Source organism: Rhinopithecus roxellana, chromosome 5 (assembly GCF_007565055.1).
Source record: "Rhinopithecus roxellana isolate Shanxi Qingling chromosome 5, ASM756505v1, whole genome shotgun sequence".
Classification (NCBI taxonomy): Eukaryota; Metazoa; Chordata; class Mammalia; order Primates; family Cercopithecidae; genus Rhinopithecus; species Rhinopithecus roxellana.
This window is the reverse complement of record NC_044553.1, coordinates 118942182-118960488: the sequence shown is the minus strand read 5'-3', so window position 1 is coordinate 118960488 and position 18307 is coordinate 118942182. Positions and strand designations below refer to the sequence as shown.

At 44.7% G+C, this 18307-nt stretch overlaps 1 protein-coding gene and 1 long non-coding RNA gene across 3 annotated transcripts in view; one reads left to right on the top strand and one right to left on the bottom strand.

Moving 5' to 3' along the window:
• ABHD2 (abhydrolase domain containing 2) overlaps nt 1-15990 on the bottom strand; it is a 108815-nt gene extending 92825 nt beyond the window's left edge. The window contains exon 1 of one of the 2 annotated variants that reach the window (XM_030931333.1): nt 15808-15990. The gene's annotated coding sequence lies outside the window, so the exon portion shown is untranslated. The remainder of the gene's footprint in view (nt 1-15807) is intronic. The other variant, XM_010378644.2, reaches the window with a different exon arrangement.
• A 255-nt stretch (nt 15991-16245) lies between these two features.
• Nucleotides 16246-17521, top strand: LOC115897670. The gene is made up of 3 exons (XR_004057434.1): nt 16246-16299; nt 16414-16967; nt 17102-17521. It is a non-coding gene; the product is annotated as an uncharacterized LOC115897670 (long non-coding RNA).
• Nucleotides 17522-18307: the final 786 nt, after the last annotated feature.

Here is an 18307-nt window from a genome sequence, read left to right as displayed (position 1 = left end):
TTTATAAATACCGTGGACGCTGTGAGCAGAAACAGGATCGCCTGCCAGTTTAGAGCAGAAGGCCTGAAGGTCACGTGGATTCCTTTGTGACCAAGTCTTAGGAGACAAATGCTACCAGCTAAATCCAGATAAATATGAAGGGCTGATTTGTGCCTGACATGAAGAAGGGATACTGTGAGACAGGCGCCTATCTGCTGCTGCACACGCCAGCCCTAACGCTGGGCCTCCAGGGAGCCCTGCCCAGCTTCCGCCATCAGTCCTGCTGATTATGAGAGCTAAAGAGCTTTGCCCCCACCTTGTAGGTCACAACCCAAGTGGAAAGACCCAGAGATTCTGGATTCTGGATGTCAGAGGAGGGAGAGGATCCCATTTGTGTCTCTACACTACTTGTCTCCAGTGGCATCTGGAGTTATTCCACCCCCTACCCCCTCTGAACATTCTGTGCTGTACAGCTCTGGGCAGGTCACTTGCACTTTTGGAGGATTTTGAGGCCTAGCTTAACAGTCCATGTGATATAACTGAATGACACAGGGACGAAGGTTTTAGAATCAGAGGTCCTGCATTTAATTCCAGATTCTGCCAAGTGACCTTGGGTGAATGATCTAAACATTACAAAGATTTGCTTTTTATTCTATAAAATGGGGGAAGGGAGGTACATTATATGTTACCGAAGGAAAGAAGTTGATGAAATTCTGTAGGCTAAAAAAATGACTTATAATGATAAATTATGCACAGATATCCTCAAGATAAGGTTTGTAAAATGTTTTCAGCTCTTTAGCAGAAAGCTGCTTTATTAAATATTTCAAGATTAGAAAAATGTTAGTTTTAAAGCAACTGCTAAGGAATTGTAACACATGAGGAGCATGACAATTGGTCCCCAAGTAGTCCTGAGCTTGGCTTTATCACATCTTTGCACTGAGGATACTGAATGATCTAAAAACTAACATCTCGAAAGGAAGCCCTCTGGGTTGATACATTTTAGGGTCTTAGCTCAGTGGATTGCTTTTTCAAGTAAAGAGTCAGAAATAAGTTCATGCCCTCAAATGTTCCTCTCTCCTGTCCGTCCACCACAGACACTACACACTGTTGTTCCAGGCCTCACTCCTCCTGCCTCCCACTCCAGAAGTAAGTTTTTCTCAGCCTTCTTTAAAGCCCGAAGGCAATCCCACCTGCCACCCCCAGCCTACCAGCAGCCTTCTTCCTTTGGTTTTTGTGCAAACGTTGCCTGTATCAGGCAGGCATTTGCTCCGAGTCCACCTCTAGTCCACCTAAAAAATACTCTACACTACAGAGCAGGAGTGCCCCACATGAAGCAGATAGCTACGCCACTCACTCCTCAGGAGCTCTTCCTCCGCTGGGCTTTTCCAATACATTTGTCTTGCTTCCTCATCAGTTTCCTGGGAGGCAAGGAACTGGCCATCAAGGAAGATGGTTTCATAAAAAATGGCAGAAATATTTCTCTGAGATTAGGAAAGAAAATTACCCCACTTACCAAAAACTGATTCACTGGCATAAGTAGGGAGCACCCTCGTGGATAAAGCAGTGGCTTGCAAATGAAGAGGACAGAACCTGCTGAAAAGGCATCAATATCACTGGGAGGGATGTTCTGCAAACTACGCCCTCCTGACATTCCACCTCACTCCCCACAGGGACCAAAGACATCACTCTAACCTCTGTGGGGGCTATGAAAGAAGTATAATACACAGCATCCAAAAAACAATTGGAAAATAGTACAACAAATCTGTATATAATGAAGTACTAAACTCTGAAGTACCAACTATAAATACTGGAGGAATTCAAATGAAGGAGGCAGAAAGAAGAAAGAGGTGGACTCAAAGCTGGGAACCACTGGAAGAGATGGAACAGAAGAGAAGGTGAGATGGAGGGGTGGATGCAGATGTCAGGCTGGGCTCACAGTTAAGCCAAGGCCCAAGAATGCTGGGCAGTCAGGAAATGGGCAGACAGGACAAGAGGGATGTGTTTCAGAGCAGTGGCAGTCATTATGGAATGAAGCTTCAGTGCTTTACTTACAAGGGGAATTCCAGACATTAGCCTGGAAAATGCCACACAGGTGCTGCCTCAGCTGTGTGCATAGGGTTGTGCACTGTTGTTCATGTGAGGGGCTGAAGTGAGGCCATAGGTGTGAGAAGCATTTACTTGGCTACATGTAACCTGACCCATGGCGATGTTGGACAAGTACTGACGTTCACCATTTGAGCCCCACTGCAAGCCCTTGATGGCATCTAACTAGTTTTGTACAACCTGCTGAACCATACAAGGATATTCACTGGGGGCCCATCCCCTCCAGGCCCTAAAAATCATACTATTTCTCAACTTCACACTATGTAACCACCTTTTCATAACTAGAACATTTGCTAGTCTCATCTCTACATAAAAGTGATGATTCATATCTCTTTCCTCTCTGTTGGGAGTTCTGATCTACGCACTTATAATTCAATCCTCATGTTTAAATTTAAATTTAGGGTGTTGAGTACATAGTGGACACTGTAAATATTTACTAATTTACTAAGTCTGTGGCATTAGCCTAAAGCATCATCATTGAGGTTCTCTGAATAGAAGTTTCTTACCAGATTATTACATTAGGCGGAGAGGTACAGGCCTTTATGAGTAATCGCCATGCCACTGTACATCAGGAGAGAAAGCTCACTGTGGCCTGGGCTGTCAGCAGCTTTTGGATATTTAAAGAACATCTCAAAGTTCAAGCAAATAATTATCCATCCAAAAATGAGAGTTTTCACTTTCCACTGCTCACAGGAGTTACTGTCCCAGGACGTATTTCTTTCACACTTTCTCCTTTTGTCTTAAGAACATCTCACTGGGCTCAAAGATCTACTCCAGAAACTGCTGTCTCACAAATAAAGAAATACATTCAAAGCTAAAACAGGATGTTGGAGGTAGCAGAAGAAAGGAAAGGCCCGCAAACAGAAGGCAGATGGAAATCTACCCATTGATTGTTGACATTCAGTTAAATACTGAAATACCATTAGAAGACTCATGATTTCTGCTATTCTCTCCAAAACATACAATGCAACAAAATTGTCTATGGTATTTTCCAACTGACATGAGCTTATTTGGTCCAGAAAATATAAAACAGAATACAATTAACTGTAGTTTAACCTAGATTAAGAGGTTGGTGAAATTATAAAATAAGGTTCCTTTTTTTTCTTTTTTTTGAGATGGAGTCTTGCGTTGTTGCCCGGGCTGGAGTGCAATGGCACATCTCGGCTCACTGCAACATCTGCCTCCTGGGTTCCAGCGATTCTCCTGCCTCAGCCTCCCGAGTAGCTGGTATTACAGGTGCCCGCCACCACAACTGGCTAATTTTTTGTATTTTTAGTAGAGACGGGGTTTCACTATGTTGGCCAGGATGGTCTCGAACTCCTGACCTCGTGATCCACCCACCTCAGCCTCCCAAAGTGCTGGGATTATAGGCGTGAGCCACTTCGCCTGGCCAATAAGGTTCATTTTTAACATCTAAGGAAAATGGAAAAATATTTCTACAAAGATTTCTGCTTCATTGAGATGCTTTCTGTAGATGTGCATTGGTGGTGGGGTAGAGAGGCTACTTGCAGGGTTTGGAGACAGACAGATTTGACCCGAACTGCAGTTACACTACTTACTAGTTGTGTGACTTCGGGCAAGTGGGAGGATCACTTGAGCACAGGAGATTGAGCCTGCAGTGAGCTAAGATCTCACTATTGCACTCCAGCCTAGGTGACAGAGTAAGACCCTGTCTCTTTAAAAAAAAAAAAAAAAAATTAACAACACAATGTGAAGCTGGGAGTGGTGTGCTCACCAGAGAAGACAAAGGAGAGACTTCATTCACCAAGGCTGGAAGATCCCAGTACAGAGCCAGATGTCTGGGTCCTCAAGCCTGGTTAGTCTGGTCTTGACTTGCCTATGAGCAATCATGACCAATGCTAATTTAAATGACTTCTACAGGTAACATATGGATCACACGTATGTTCCTTCTCCCATTCTAGACAATAAGCTCCTCTACTGACCGCCCAGACAAAATATTAAATCTGTGAACCGTAAGTTAGGGTAAAGACTCTCATCCTAGGATCTAGTATTGTTCTTTGGCTCTGACACTGTTATCTTTAAATCACTGTATCTTTATTATTTATTTATTTATTTATTCTTTGAGACAGGGTCTTGCTCTGCTGCCCAGGCTGGAGTGCAGTGGCATGATCTTGGCTCACTGCAACCTCCACCTCCTGGGTTCAAGCAATTCTATTCTCATGCCTCAGCCTCCCGAATAGCTGGGACCACAGGTGTGCACTACCATGCCCAGCTTAGTTTTATATTTTTCACCATGTTGGCCAGGATGGTCAACTCCTGGCCTCAAGTGATCCACTTGCCTCGGCCTCCCAAAGTGTTGGGATTACGGGTATAAGCTACTGCACCCAGCCTTTTATTTATTTATTTATTTTTTTAATTTACAGAGACAAGGTCTTGCTCTGTTACCCAGGCTGGAGGGCAGTGGTGCAATCATAGCTCAGTGCAACCCTGAACTCCTGGGCTCAAGTGATCTTCCTGCCTCAGCTTCCCGAGTAGCTGGGACTGCAGGTATGTGCCACCACACCTGGCTAATTAAAATTTTTTGTTGTTGTTGCAGAGATGGAGTCTCACCATGTTTTCCAGGCCGGTCTCCAACTACTGGCCTCAAGTGATCGTCCCACCTTAGCCTCCCACTGTGCTGGAATTATACAGGTATGAGCCACTGAGCCTGGCCAAATCATAACTTTAAATGAAGGAACAAAGCTAGATGATATGAAAATGTTCTATTTGTGTAGCTCTATCATTTATAAAGTGTTTGTGATTTTAATACATTACCTCATTTACTCCTCAAACATGTCACAGAATGCATTTGTGTTGACAGTAAAGACTGAATGCCTAATTTACTAACAAAGTGCATCCTCAGGTAACCTCATTACCTCATTTGGTGCTCACAACTGCTGTGAGTTAATATTAGTGCAAGCAAGGAAACTGAGGCCCAGGGGCCCTCCCTGTGCCAGGCCCTGGTAAGCCTCTAGGAATACAGAGAAGCAAGGCACCCATCCATCTTATAAGCTGTTTGCAGAGCTGGATGGATTCTAATCACTTCAGCCTTACAGAAGCTCCATAAGGCCTCTCTGCTCAACCATAAGATACTTAAAGAAATCTGCATTCGGCTGGGCGCGGTAGCTCACGCCTGTAGTCCCAGCACTTTGGGAGGCCGAGGCGGGCGGATCACGAGGTCAGGAGATCGAGACCATCCTGGCGAACACAGTGAAACCCCATCTCTACTGAAAATACAAAAAATTTAGCCGGGCGTGGTGGCGGGTGCCTGTAGTCCCAGCTTCTAGGGAGGCTGAGGCAGGAGAATGGCGTGAACCCAGGAGGCGATGGAGCTTGCAGTGAGCGCGAGATCGCGCCACTGCACTCCAGCCTGGGCGACAGAGCGAGACTCCGTCTCAAAAAAAACAAAAACAAAAGAAACCTGCATTCCTCTTTTGCACAGCACTTTTGTGGCAAAGTGCTGATTTCTCTTGCAATTTCAGTGCAACATCCAGAATTTCTATGTAGAGTCAATAAATAGACTGATGGGTGATATTAATGATAGATGGAGGGAAAGGAACTATGTTTTCTAAACGGGGAAAAATATCCTTGGCTATAATCTACTTGGCATTTTCCATCATCCCACTATTTAGAAGGTACATTTGTCAACATCATTGACAAGAATGAGCAAGCACTTTATTAACATGATCAGAATAGAGGAGGGAACTGCAGCCAGGATATTTGGAACCTGAGAAGCTAATGTCTACAGTGTCAATACAGGTCAGGCCACACAAGGAGCTGGAAGGGGTTGGAAGCTCAGCTAGCACTGTGGAAAGCCTCCTCTATGGCCCATAGTGGGGCACAGGGTGTTCAGGCCCCAGGGAAACTCCTCAGGGCAGAGTGTCTGGCACAGCGTCCAGCAGAGAAAGAGCTCAATAAATGCCTGCTGAATTCTGAATTTTTCTCATTCTCTGAATGAGAAAAAAGAACATTTCCCAGCTGTGAGGACTCTAGCACAATCACATAATCCTAGGAATATTGTATGTCCCTCAATTTTTAGGAAATAGTAATGACATAATTGGATACATGAGAAAAAGTAAAAGGATGCCAAACAATATATGTAGAAATTTACTAAAATTTGACTGGGTGCTGTGGCACACACCTGTAATCCCAGCACTTTGGGAGGGCAGGTGGGTGGATCACTTGAGTTCAGGAATTTGAGACCAGCCTGGGCAACACGGTGAAACACTATCTCTACAGCAAACACAAAAATTAGCTGGGTGTGATGTAGTCTCAGCTACTGGGAAGACTGAGGTGGGAGGATCACTTGAGTCTAGGAGGTGGAGGCTGCAGTGAGCCCAGATCCTACCACTGCAATCCAGCCTGGGCAACAGAGTAAGACTTTCTCAAAAAACAAAAAAACAAGAAATTTGCTAACATGTATAATTCCATGTTAAGTGACTAAAACAAACAGCAGAACAATATGTACAATATGCTAACAGTTATATAAAAAAGAAAGAAAAAAACATAAATGCACACACATTTGCTGGGACACACATAAAAGATCTCTGAAAAAATATACAAGATACTAGTAACATTGACTGCTTCTTGGGAGGAAGTTTTCCACTCTTTACCATGTTGTACCTTTTGAATGTTATAACACATGAATGCATTATCTGTCAAAAGTAAATAAATACCTCTACTGGACAGACTACCCAGTTTCTCCAACAAATTACAGGGAAAAGAAGAAAAGAAAAGGGGATCTGCAGCTTAAAAGAGACATAAATGGTAGAACAATAGATCGTAATGTCTATTCCTTACTTGAATCCTAATTCAAAGAAATTAAGCTTAAGGAGAAAAACACTTATGCCATTTTTAAACAATTGGAAATTTGAACAATGATGATGTTTGATGATATTAAAGGATTAGTGTTAATTTTTCGAAGAGTAATAATGGGTGTTTAATAAAGGAGTCTTTGCGTTTAAGAATTATCATGGAAATATTTATAGATGCAACTATATGATGTTTGGGATTTATTTCAAAATTAATGTGAGCTGGGAAAAGTAGCTAGGAAGACAGAGTAAATGTGAGTGGTTATGAGTTGATTATTGTTAAAGCTGGTGATGGGTTTTGTGGGGCATGGAGGTTCACTATCTGATTCTCTCTACTTCTGTATATCTTTAAAATTCCCAGAATAAAAGGCTAATAAATGAATAAGTGATTATTTAGCAATATGACAAACAGTCCTGCTAGTCACTAAGGCCTAAGCTCACCCCAACTTTCAGCTGCGATCAAGCCTCTACTGTCCCTGGGCTGATGAGTTGCCTGTGGAAAATAAACGTGAGGCTGCTGCCAGCTACTGCAATTCTGGCAAGAGTTTAGGTCACGCAAATATCAACAAGAAAACTTTATCACTTACTCCAAAAATAAACGAAAAGAAACAGAGAAATTAGTTTTGGAAGGCCTCCTTTCATTAATGTGGAAGGTAAGCGTTGGCTGCACGTACAAACGGGTGTGATGACTTGTACCTGCTGCCCTGTAAAGTGTCCTTCCCAAACCCATAAGCAATTTTTGTCACTCTCCTTGGGAGTGTTTCTCAAGTTCTCTAAATGACTTTATCACTTTCAGGGTCTGAACAGACAGGACCTCAAGGCAGAAAACCAATTAAGTCAACTCTTCAACTCAGTTAATATTTCTAAAATGTTCAACACATGGAAAGGAGCCATATGAATGACACAAACACGACTGGAAACCTCTGTCTGCCTCCCAGAGCTTCGATTCCTGCACTGGGGTCTTTCAAACTCAGGTACCAAATGGCTCCCTTTGAGGGGAAAAACTAGTCCTGCCAGATGCCCCTAGCTACATTACTTTGTGTTCGACTCTTAAAGTTAAACTACTTTTATCCAACTATTATTTATTATACTATTTCTTAAAATGCACAAACAGTACAAATAGTACTCAGTATGTTGCATAAACTTCCTTTGGCACTTTTACAGTTACAGAGATCCAAGCACATTTATAAAAACAAAATTACTCAAATAGTAAAATTCAGATGAGTTACATTAATATAATGAGACTAATGCCATTTTTCAGACCTGAAACACCTGCAGATGATGTCAGTGTGGTCCTGCCTACTCCTGGGCAGGTTCTATGGATCCTGAGAGCCTATACTTCCAGGTACAGTGTGACACGTCCATTCTCACACTCCTTTTCTCACTGGGACCACTACTACAGACTTCATTTACACAGTGCTGTGTGGTATCATTTGACTTCACTTGATGCTCTCACATCTTTTCTGCACTAAGTCCATCTATGTATTTTTCTCTATAGCGGGGTTTACCTGGCTTCGATTCATCAGAAATTCATATACAAATGGGGGAGGCACTGAGACTGTGTGGGTGGACCTTGATATTATAATTAGGTATCCCAACATTCCAGGACAGGCTTATAAAACATTTCCAATTATCTTTAACACGAAACCAAAAAGTCTGAGTTTGTAATCTAATGAGAACCCAAGGAACCTCAAGGACATATCCTCAGCCCTGGATTAGGAAATCCATAGCACAAAGTGAACGTGGTGGTGGTACAGGAAGAAAGCAAAAAGTGTGGTGGGGACTCGGATGAGCACTCACGCTGTATCTCAGAAGCCATCTGTGCCATTACCGGGCATACTAAATCATGGATTTAGTAAGTTGAAGTGCATGCTTCCAAAGAACTTATGTGTAAATACCACTGAAGAGCCTTACTTAATTCCAGCAGGTTGCTGAGGTCTTACCTCAGACCCCTCCCGCTCCTCAGTCCTTAAGAACTAAAACATGGCACTTCAGACATGACAAATCCAGACTTCAGGAGTCAAAGAACAATTTCCAATATCAGTTCACCTCACTATAAGGTGCTACAACTGCCTATCAACATTGTGTAGTCTGTACCAGCTAAAAAACTGGGCGCAAAGCCCCACCAAATGCTGCTGCGTTAGGTTAACTTAACTAAATCAATGGCCTGGTTTCGCAGCAAAAGAGTAACCAGGATTGTTTAAGGAAACTGCAAAAGAGGAACCTCTCCTTGAGTAGAATCCTCTACCTTAGGCCCTCCCAAACAGCATAATTCAATGGCCATTAAGTCAACCTTTTTAGTAAGCTAAGTATGTCCTGGGTAGAACGTGCTCTTTAACCTGAGATACTGATCTTCCAAAATTTTTGGTGCTAAAATATCTCCTTTTTTTTTCTTTTCTTTCTTTCTTTTTTTTTTTTTTTTTGAGACAGAGTTTTGCTCTGTCACCCAGGCTGGAGTACAGTAGCTCAATCTTGGCTCACTGCAACCTCTGCCTCCCGGGTTCAAGCAATTCTCCTGCTTCAGCTTCCCGAGTAGCTGGGATTGTGAGTGTGCACCACCATGCCCAGCTAATATTTTGTATTTTTAATGGAGATGGGGTTTCATCATGCTGGCCGGGCTGGTCTCGAACTCCTGGTCTCAAGTGATCCGCCTGCCTCGACCTCCCAAAGTACTGGGATTACAGGTGTGAGCCACCGCGCCCAGGCTAAAATATCATTTTAGATGACAGGGATTTTGTATTTCCTTTTGCTGTTGTTGTTGTTGTTGTTTTGAGACAGTCTCGCTCTGTCGCCCAGGCTGGGGTGCAGTGGTGCGATCTTGGCTCACGGCAGCCTCTGCCTCCTGGGTTCAAGTGATTCTCCTGCCTCAGCCTCCCAAGTAGCTGGGATTACAGGCACATACCACCATGCCCAGCTAATTTTTGTATTTTTAGTAGAGACGGGGTTTCACCTTGTTGGTCAGGCAGGTCTGGAACTCCTGACCTCAGGTGATCCACCCGCCTCGGCCTCCCAAAGTGCCGGGACTACAGGCGTGAGCCACCAACCCCTGCTGTATTTCCTTATTTGAAAGAATCAGAATGTAGCAATCCATGTTGGGCTTCCTGATTTTTGTTTTTTATGGTCCTCATTGACATGACTAAGTAAACAGTATACAAATACATGCCTACAGTGACTGTGCACACAGGGAGGCAATCTTTCAGAGCTTCTCTTTTATCCAAGATAAATGAGAAATGAGAGGATGAGGCAGGAAAATCGCTTGAACCCGGGAAGCAGAGGTTGCAGTGAGCCGAGATTGTACCACTACACTCTCGCCTGGAAAAAGTGGAACTGATACCACCACCTCCTCCTCCTCACCTTATGTAACAGAGTATCTATGGTACAATTGACTAATAATGTGGGTACTCAGCAATGAGCAAAGGCCAGAAGGTAAGAACTCTAGATTAGACTAATAGACTAAAGATTCCATTCAATTTCCAGGTGGCTCTAAACCAGACTCAGAGGTAAATAAAAGCAAGATGAAGGTTAAGGCACATTCAAATGAAAGAGGGGAAAAAAAAAAACAAGAGGCAAGATCTGGGAGCCACTGAAGACTATAAGACCATGTTCAAATCAGTGTGGTTATTTAAAACACAAGCCTAGCCATAGAAAGTTCAAATACAAAGAACCTTGAAAACTTTCTTCTTAGAGTCAGCATCAGTGGAAACCTTTGTTGGCAAGGCCAGGTCAGGCTCAGATCTTGGAAATGTAAAGTGGTTTGGAGATCTTGGGAAATACTTCCAAGGACAGCAACAAAATTATGTGCGGGCTTGGGGAAGACGTTTTACAGAGGAGCAGGTGTGAGAGCTGGTTTTTCCTGGGGTGAGAGAAAAGAAGGGGTGAGACACTTCAAGCTACCCAAACAGAAAGTGTTGTGACAAAGGGCAGGCTTCCTCTTGGATGCCCAAAGGCAGGACAAGTGGAGTGATGCTGTAGTGCAGCAGACGGGATGAGATGCAACAGAGATGCGGGAAATGAGGCTAGGCACAGTGGCTCATGCCTGTAATCCCAGCACTTTGAGAGGCTGAGGCAAGAGGGTCATCTGACGTCAGGAGTTTGAGACCAGCATAGTGAAACCCTGTCTCTACCAAAAATACAAAATTAGCTGGGTGTGGCGGTGTGCGCCTGTAATCCCAGCTACTTGAGAGGCTGAGGCAGGCAAATCGCTTGAACCCGGGAAGCAGAGGTTGCAGTGAGCCGAGATCTCACCACTGCCCTCTAGCCTGGGCAACAAGAGCGAGACTCCAAAAAAAAAAAAAAAAAAGGAAAAGAAGGAAAAAAGATCCTGGAAATGTGACTTGGGGAGGCCAGGAAGCTTCTCTGGAGAATAGAGAGCAAACAGCAAACTGTCCCTGGAAATGCTAGCACATTCTGCACAGATGGCAAGGCGAAGGGCCCAAGGACCAATGCGTTCCTCACTCGCCAGTGCCCCAGCTCTCCCTTCACAGCTGACCTTTAGAAGCTCCCCTGCACCTCCCCCAGCCTCTCATGGAAAAGAAAAATATTTGCCTCCAAATATCCACAAGATCTTTAAGATCTCCAGCAAAGCTGCTGCCTAAATAAGACTGTTTTTTAGCATCCTTAGAAACATTAAACAGATATCTAAAATAGAAGGCCTTCATGAAAAATGACGTGGAAGCTCTTTTCACACTGCCAAGAAATATTAAGTGAAAAAGGCAAGGTTCCAAATAGCATGTATACAGCGCGCTACCATTTCTGCAAAAAGGGGCGGTGTACAGAATATGTTAACGAATTTGCTTATAGATGTATAAAATCCCTTGAAAGGGATTTTCAGAGACCACTTCTGGAGGATGAAGAAATCACTAATGCTGGTTGCCTCTGAGGTTCAGGGGTCAGGGGTACACAGAGATGTATTTACTTTTGTGCTTTTCAAATATTTTCTTTCATCACGTGAATGTATTGTCTATTTTTAAAAACTAAAATTTGAATTAAAAAATTTTTAAATTTCTAATAAAAACAATTTTAAAACAAAAAGTTTTTAAGCAACAAACCAAACTAATTTGTTAATCTTGTCAGCTGTGTTCCTGGCACACACCAGATGCTCAATTTGTTGAACTTAATGAACCTCCACTTAAAGACAACAAAAGAAAATCAGAAACCAGGCAAATCCAAGGGTACCAATGTTCCACTTCGCTAAAAAGCTCTTCACCTGTCTACTATTTATTGTGAAAGATCAGACAATGGGTCGGTGTGTAACAAGCCCCTCACCCAACTGGCCCCAGTCCACAAGCTTCAGGGGTAACGGTGGAGCTTATCATCTGTCCCCACCAACCATTTTATAAACAGAAAACACTCAATCCAAAAACACGATGCCCTGAACAAGACAACAAAAAAATCTGCAGATATGAAAATAATCCTGAAAGCAGATAATGTAGCACCTGTATGGTATCAACACAGAAACAGCAGCACGGGGCTTAAAAATGTCCTAATCATGCACTGGCCAAAAAGGCTGAACCATGAAAAGCTGCTATAAAATCCTGACACCAGACACATTTAAGAGGCACCCTGAACTTCTCATTGCTCTGTTCCTGGGGATAACTTAGCCCAAGATGAAACAGAAAGGCTTAAGTACCTCATGCCCCACATCATCTATACTCTGAAACTGGTCATGGAGTGCTCAAAACTCACAATGCAATAAAAATAGGAATACTGTAAGTTGTAGGTCATGGTAGAAATTCTGCCACACAAAATTCAATTATATTGGAAATGTCTCTCTGCTGGGGCTTTTAAAAGAGCCAGATTTTAGGCAAAAAATAAGACAGACTCTACCCCTGTCTCCCATAAGATCAAAAAAATTATTTCCTGCTTGGGGCAGGAGCTCTGAAGAAGGGCAGTGAGAACCACTACAGAGGTTATGGGTCCTGCCCGAGATTACCAGGAGAAGGTGTAAATGCTCAAAGCAATGAGTAACAGCGAATGAGAAGCCCTTCCACCAAAATGTTGAGAAAAGAGAGTGAGAAAGAGAGAAAGGGGCCCCTATTAATACACAAGCAGAGAAATGAAAACTATTATTCTAAAATGGCTGATCTCTAGAACAGCTTAAACAAAAACCAAAATTCAGAATCAACTCAAGAAAAAGCATAAGAAGGTGCGATTTAATGAAGTGATAATCTTTGGTTCAATCTAGAAAACAAGTAAAAACAGAAGAGAAAATCAAAGGTGACTGGATTCCTGCAAAAAATGAAAGTGGCAGGCATCTTTTCATCAAAAGGGAATTGGCTGGCACAGTGAGAGTGGCTATTTGTCAGACCTGTGAAGGCGATAAAGGAAATGAAGGTGAGAGTAAAAAGGAAAGAAAGTGAACGACCCTGACTAAAATGAGAGGAAAAAGACGATTCCATTGTATTTGCCATCTGGTTTATTTCAAGCTTTGGAAAAGAACAAGAAAAACGCAGATAAACCAGTGAACCAGCTAGATTGCCAGCACGGATCAGTCACACACTTCTGCTTCTGCCAGGCCAGGCAGGCGCTGCTGGTGCTCCCCCTACTCGAATGACTAAGTAACTTGCTTAAATGCAGTTGACACACGATCCCTGAACTTCCGAAAAGCACTTAATACAGTGGCTCATAAAATCTTAATCTAAAAATGTTCATCCATTTAGAATCAAGCTGCATCACACACATCGCTCGGGAGGAGGGCTGCAGAGAGGGAATACATATTTGGAAGAACACCGTGGACATGGTATCATCCAGGACTTTACCATTTCGAGGGATTCCCACCCCTCGCTGCCTGCTTTTAAAGATAATTTTAAAGGGTTCAGAGCCTAAGAAGAATGTAACTGCAAGTGAGGAACTAACATAGAAACTGAATTACCTGAATCAGAAAAATAATCAAGATATATGCAACGGGACTTGGAATCCCCTTGAAGCTGTCTGTGTTAAAATGAAATCTGGAATATGTTTAATGAATTGGGGGTTGGGGGGAAGGGGAATGGGGAAAAATTAGCTCTTGATAGAGTATTGGGTGGTGGATATGAAGAAAAATGTATAAAAAGGCAACAGAATATCATATCTAGCAAATCTATTGTGCTTACCCTGTGCCAGGTACTGTTCTAAATGCTTCAGATGTAGTAACTCCATGCCCTTCTCAAAGCAACCTTCTAACATAAGTATCATTATTATTTCTGTTTTAGAGGTGAGGAAACAGAGGCACAGAGAGGTTAAGTAGCTTGCCCAAGGTTGCAGAGCTAGTAAGAGGCAGGGCTAGGATTCAAATCCAGGCACTCAGGCACCAAAATCTGTCCTCCTAACCCCTCTGGGCTCCCCTAGAACTTAAAACACTGAGAATGGGCAAACTAAGCTTGGAGTGAAGTAAGTCATGCACTGGCTAGATCTAAAGTCAAGAGATCAACCCTTAGTCATGGGCCTGTGATGACCAGCCAGCCCTGTGACCACCCCAGGCCTCAGTTTCCTCACCTGTGCATTGAGGAGACTGAATTAGAGTCTATCTAATTAGATTTAGATAGAGATGAGCTCTATCCAAGGTGCCTTCAGCTCTAAAATGTCACAAGTCCGTGCTGACTACCAGCTGTATATGGATTGGTCTGCTTTCTGACTAGATATTCAAAGATTAATTCATCCTAAAACACACAGGAAGTTGTGTTAAGATTCTTTCTCTGCCTCCTGACCTTTAGAAGATTATTATGTTCTCTCTATTCAGGCAAATGACAGAGGGTAGTGAAGGATTTCTCTTTTGGACTCTGCTTAATGTGGCTGTAAGGAAACGGCCTTCGAAATGCTCTGGGCACAGATCTTGATGACTCTGCCAAACCTGCAGTCTCTCCAGGTCCCTCTATGGAGCCTGTTCTTGGAACCTGCCTTTGGATTTGGTTACTGGAATGCAGGTGAAACTGACAAACTGGAGGTCGAGCAACCAAACTAGAGGGATTGGGAAGATTAAGACAGCAGTCCATGGTAGTTCAAATTAAGGAGTTTCATGGCGGCTAAACAAACCTCTATCTTTTTGTATAATCCAGTCTCTTTGCTAACACCCACTCTTGAGAGCTGAAACCTCAAAATTCATTATGGGTGAATTTAACAGCCACTTGGAACCTAATCGACCCCCAGAAGTACTATCCTCAAGCTAGGCATTAAAGGCCACTTAAAGTGCATCTGTGGGTAGAGAAGGCCCTTACAGATGGGTCATGCAGTCCTCCCTTGGGAGTCCTAAGCATCCCGCACAGGTGGCTGTCATCCGGCCACTGCTTGGACATTGCCAAGGTCGAGGCGCTAGCTGCCCGGCCTGGCAGGCAGCCTCCTGCGCTGCTGGACAGCTCTAGATGTGGGAAAAGCTCACGAAGCGCCTAGAACAGTGCCGGTCGCCAGGCCGAACTCGGTAAATGTGCTTCCAAGTGGGTCAAAAGCTGCCTCCCTAGAACTTAAACCCACTGGTCCTGGGTGCGCCCCTGGAGCCCCGAAACACAGAGGTCTCTCGGTAATCTCGGGTTGTAATCAGGACCCTCGGCCCTCTCCTCCCAGGTGCGGATCCCGGACCTTCTTCCCCAAGCCTGAACCGGCAGACCCCTCCCCAGACCCCAGAAAACCCAGGAGTGAGCACCAATGGGGGAATGGCAGCCAGAGAGGCCGCGGTCAGGATTATCCCCAACCTCGGTTTCCCGGGCACGAGGGGACAAAGGGCCTCAGGAAGGCGTATCCCCCGCCGCGATCTGGGCTGTCCCCGCCACTGGGCAAGCCAGCTCTCTGGACCCCCACGGCGCCATATGACAGGCCCCCGAGGATCCCCTCAGGCTGCGGCGTGATGGGCCGGGCTACGCCGGGAACTCGGGGCTCGGAGATTCGGTTCGACGGGTCCGGAGTACGATCCCTGCTCAGCGGAGCTCGCTCGGCGTGGCTTTACCTGCGTGTGATTGACTACAGGTGCTCAGCTCGCCCCCAGTCTGGTTCCTGCAGCTTCCCGGCTGCCGGCGGCGCTCATGGATATACAGCCGGAACCCCTGGCCAGTGCAGCTCCCGCCGCTACCGGCCCCGCCCAAGTAACTGCCACGCCCCTGACCACCGCTTCTGCCACGCCCCCAACCACGGAAACCGCTTGTTCATTGGGCAGTTTAGCCGCTTCTCCACTTGCCCCGCGCACTCATGGCATTACGAGGGAATCCATTGGTCAGCGAAGCTGTTCCTCAGAGTGGAGGCGGGATTCTTAGGGAAGAACTCCTCAACAATTGGCTACATTTGACGGCTTTAGGCCAGGGACACAGACGCTATTGGATAAGGCCAGCCCGGAGTGGGCGGGGAAAGGGGAGGAGGGCTAGAAGATGGGTAGTGTTTGCTGTCGATGGGGGTGGGGTGAAGAGAGGCGTAATTGTGACCGCAAGCTGATTTAGAGGGCTGGGTAAGGTCAGGTGTCGACTGGGGCTCAGAGGAATGAGGTCGGCCAGTAGCTCACCTGCGGGGCTCTGATGGGTCCAGGCCGACTAACTGACTCACGTATTCTCAAATTTCGCAGGGGGTGAAATTTGAGGTCATATCCCGGGAGAGAGGAAGAAGGATCGTGAGTCACCGAACCCAAAGGAGAGGAAAAGATGTGGAGGCAGCGATCTATGGCCTCTTCCAGCTCCGGACCGGGGATGGGGACGCTCTGGACAATACGGGCCTCAGTTATTGTCCCACTGTCCTTTCAACCTTTAAGCAACCCAGTTGGAGGCCGCCTGGAAGAATGTAGCCTTTGAACTAGGGCCTGAAATTGGGGCTCCTACCGGTTGTGTGGGCTTAGGAAAGTCACTTAACCTTCCTGCATGCTCCCTGATTTCTTCACTTGGCAACTGAGGGTAGCAATAGTAGTTGATGAGAAGATTAAATGAACTCTGATAAACGCCAACAGTGGCTGGCACTCAACAGGCATTCAATGAAGGGTGATTCTTCACCCATCACCCACTCATCTCATGTGGCTGGGAAACTAGGCCCATTTCTAAAATTCTGTGAGCCTGAAACTGCTTTTGCAATGGCATGTCGTGTACCAAGAATAGAACACTTGAGCGACTTGAAATGCAACCCCTGTAGGTCAGTGAAGGCCACCCTACCAAGGTCCCATAGGGCTGGGAGACAGGGAGCACGGGATGAAGTGAGAGGAGCGATTTAGTCAGAGAAGGGAAGTGGTGTTTGTTGCCATGTAAATTTTTCCCAACATATTTCAGGTTGTGACAAGGAACAATGGGCTGGCTCAAGTTTTATGAAGCGTGACCAAACAACATCCTCTGAAGGCTGATCAGCACCGGACTAGAAATCACTGCGTGAGCTATATCCGTCAGAGACCCCTGAAACCCGTTCCCCATTCTGAAGGTGTAGACATCACAGACTGTGGACAGAAATAGCTTCTCAGACTTGAATGTAGCCCCAGACCCTTTGTGTCTGCCTTTGAAAGAACTCACAGCCATGGTACATCAGAGTGAAGGAGAAGAAAGAATCCTTTGCCATTGCTCTATTTTTCATTCAGTTGTCATGTTACCTTGAAAATAAAGGTTTCATCTCAGTGTTTATATATTCCTCTGTATTCTCTTTCATCTTGACAAAAAAAAAAAAAAACAACCCAGGCTTCAGTAGCAAAGTCTCTTAGTAATGAACCCCATCATCCTGACTCTGAGTTAAAACAGTTTGGACTTCCAAAAAACAGCTTTAAATTTATCACTAGATAAGTATATAAGGTAATGCATATATTAACTAGCTTGGTTTAGCTATCCCACAATGTATACATGTATCAAAACATGGACCGCTGCAGTGGCTCACGCCTGTAATCCAACACTTTGGGAGGCTGAAGCGGAGCCCAGGAGTCTGAGACCAACCTGGGCAACATAGTGAGACCTTGTCTCTACAAAAAATTTAAAAATTAGCCTGATATGGCGGTGCATGCCTGTAGTCCCAGCTAGTGGGGAGGCTGAGGCAGGAGGGTTGTTTGAGCCCAGGAAGTTGAGGCTGCAGTGAGCTATAGATCGTACCACTGCATTCCAGCCTGAGCCACAGAGTGAGACCCAGTTTGACAAATAAACAAACATAATAACATGATAAACATAAATAAGTAAAGCATGTTGTATATTATAAATATATACAAATTTTGTCAATCAAAAATTGATAATAATTTTAAAAATAGGCTGAGCACAGTGGCTCACGCCTGTAATCCCAGCACTTTGGGAGGCCAAGGTGGGAGGAACACCTGAGGTCAGCAGTTCCAGACCAGCCTGGCCAACATGGTGAAACCCCATCTCTACTAAAAATACAAAATTAGCTGGGCTAATTTACAGTGTGGCACACGCCCGTAATCCCAGCTACTCAGGAGGCTGAGGCAGGAGACTCGTCTGAACCCAGGAAGCAGAGGTTGCGGTGAGATTGCGCCACTGCACTCCAGC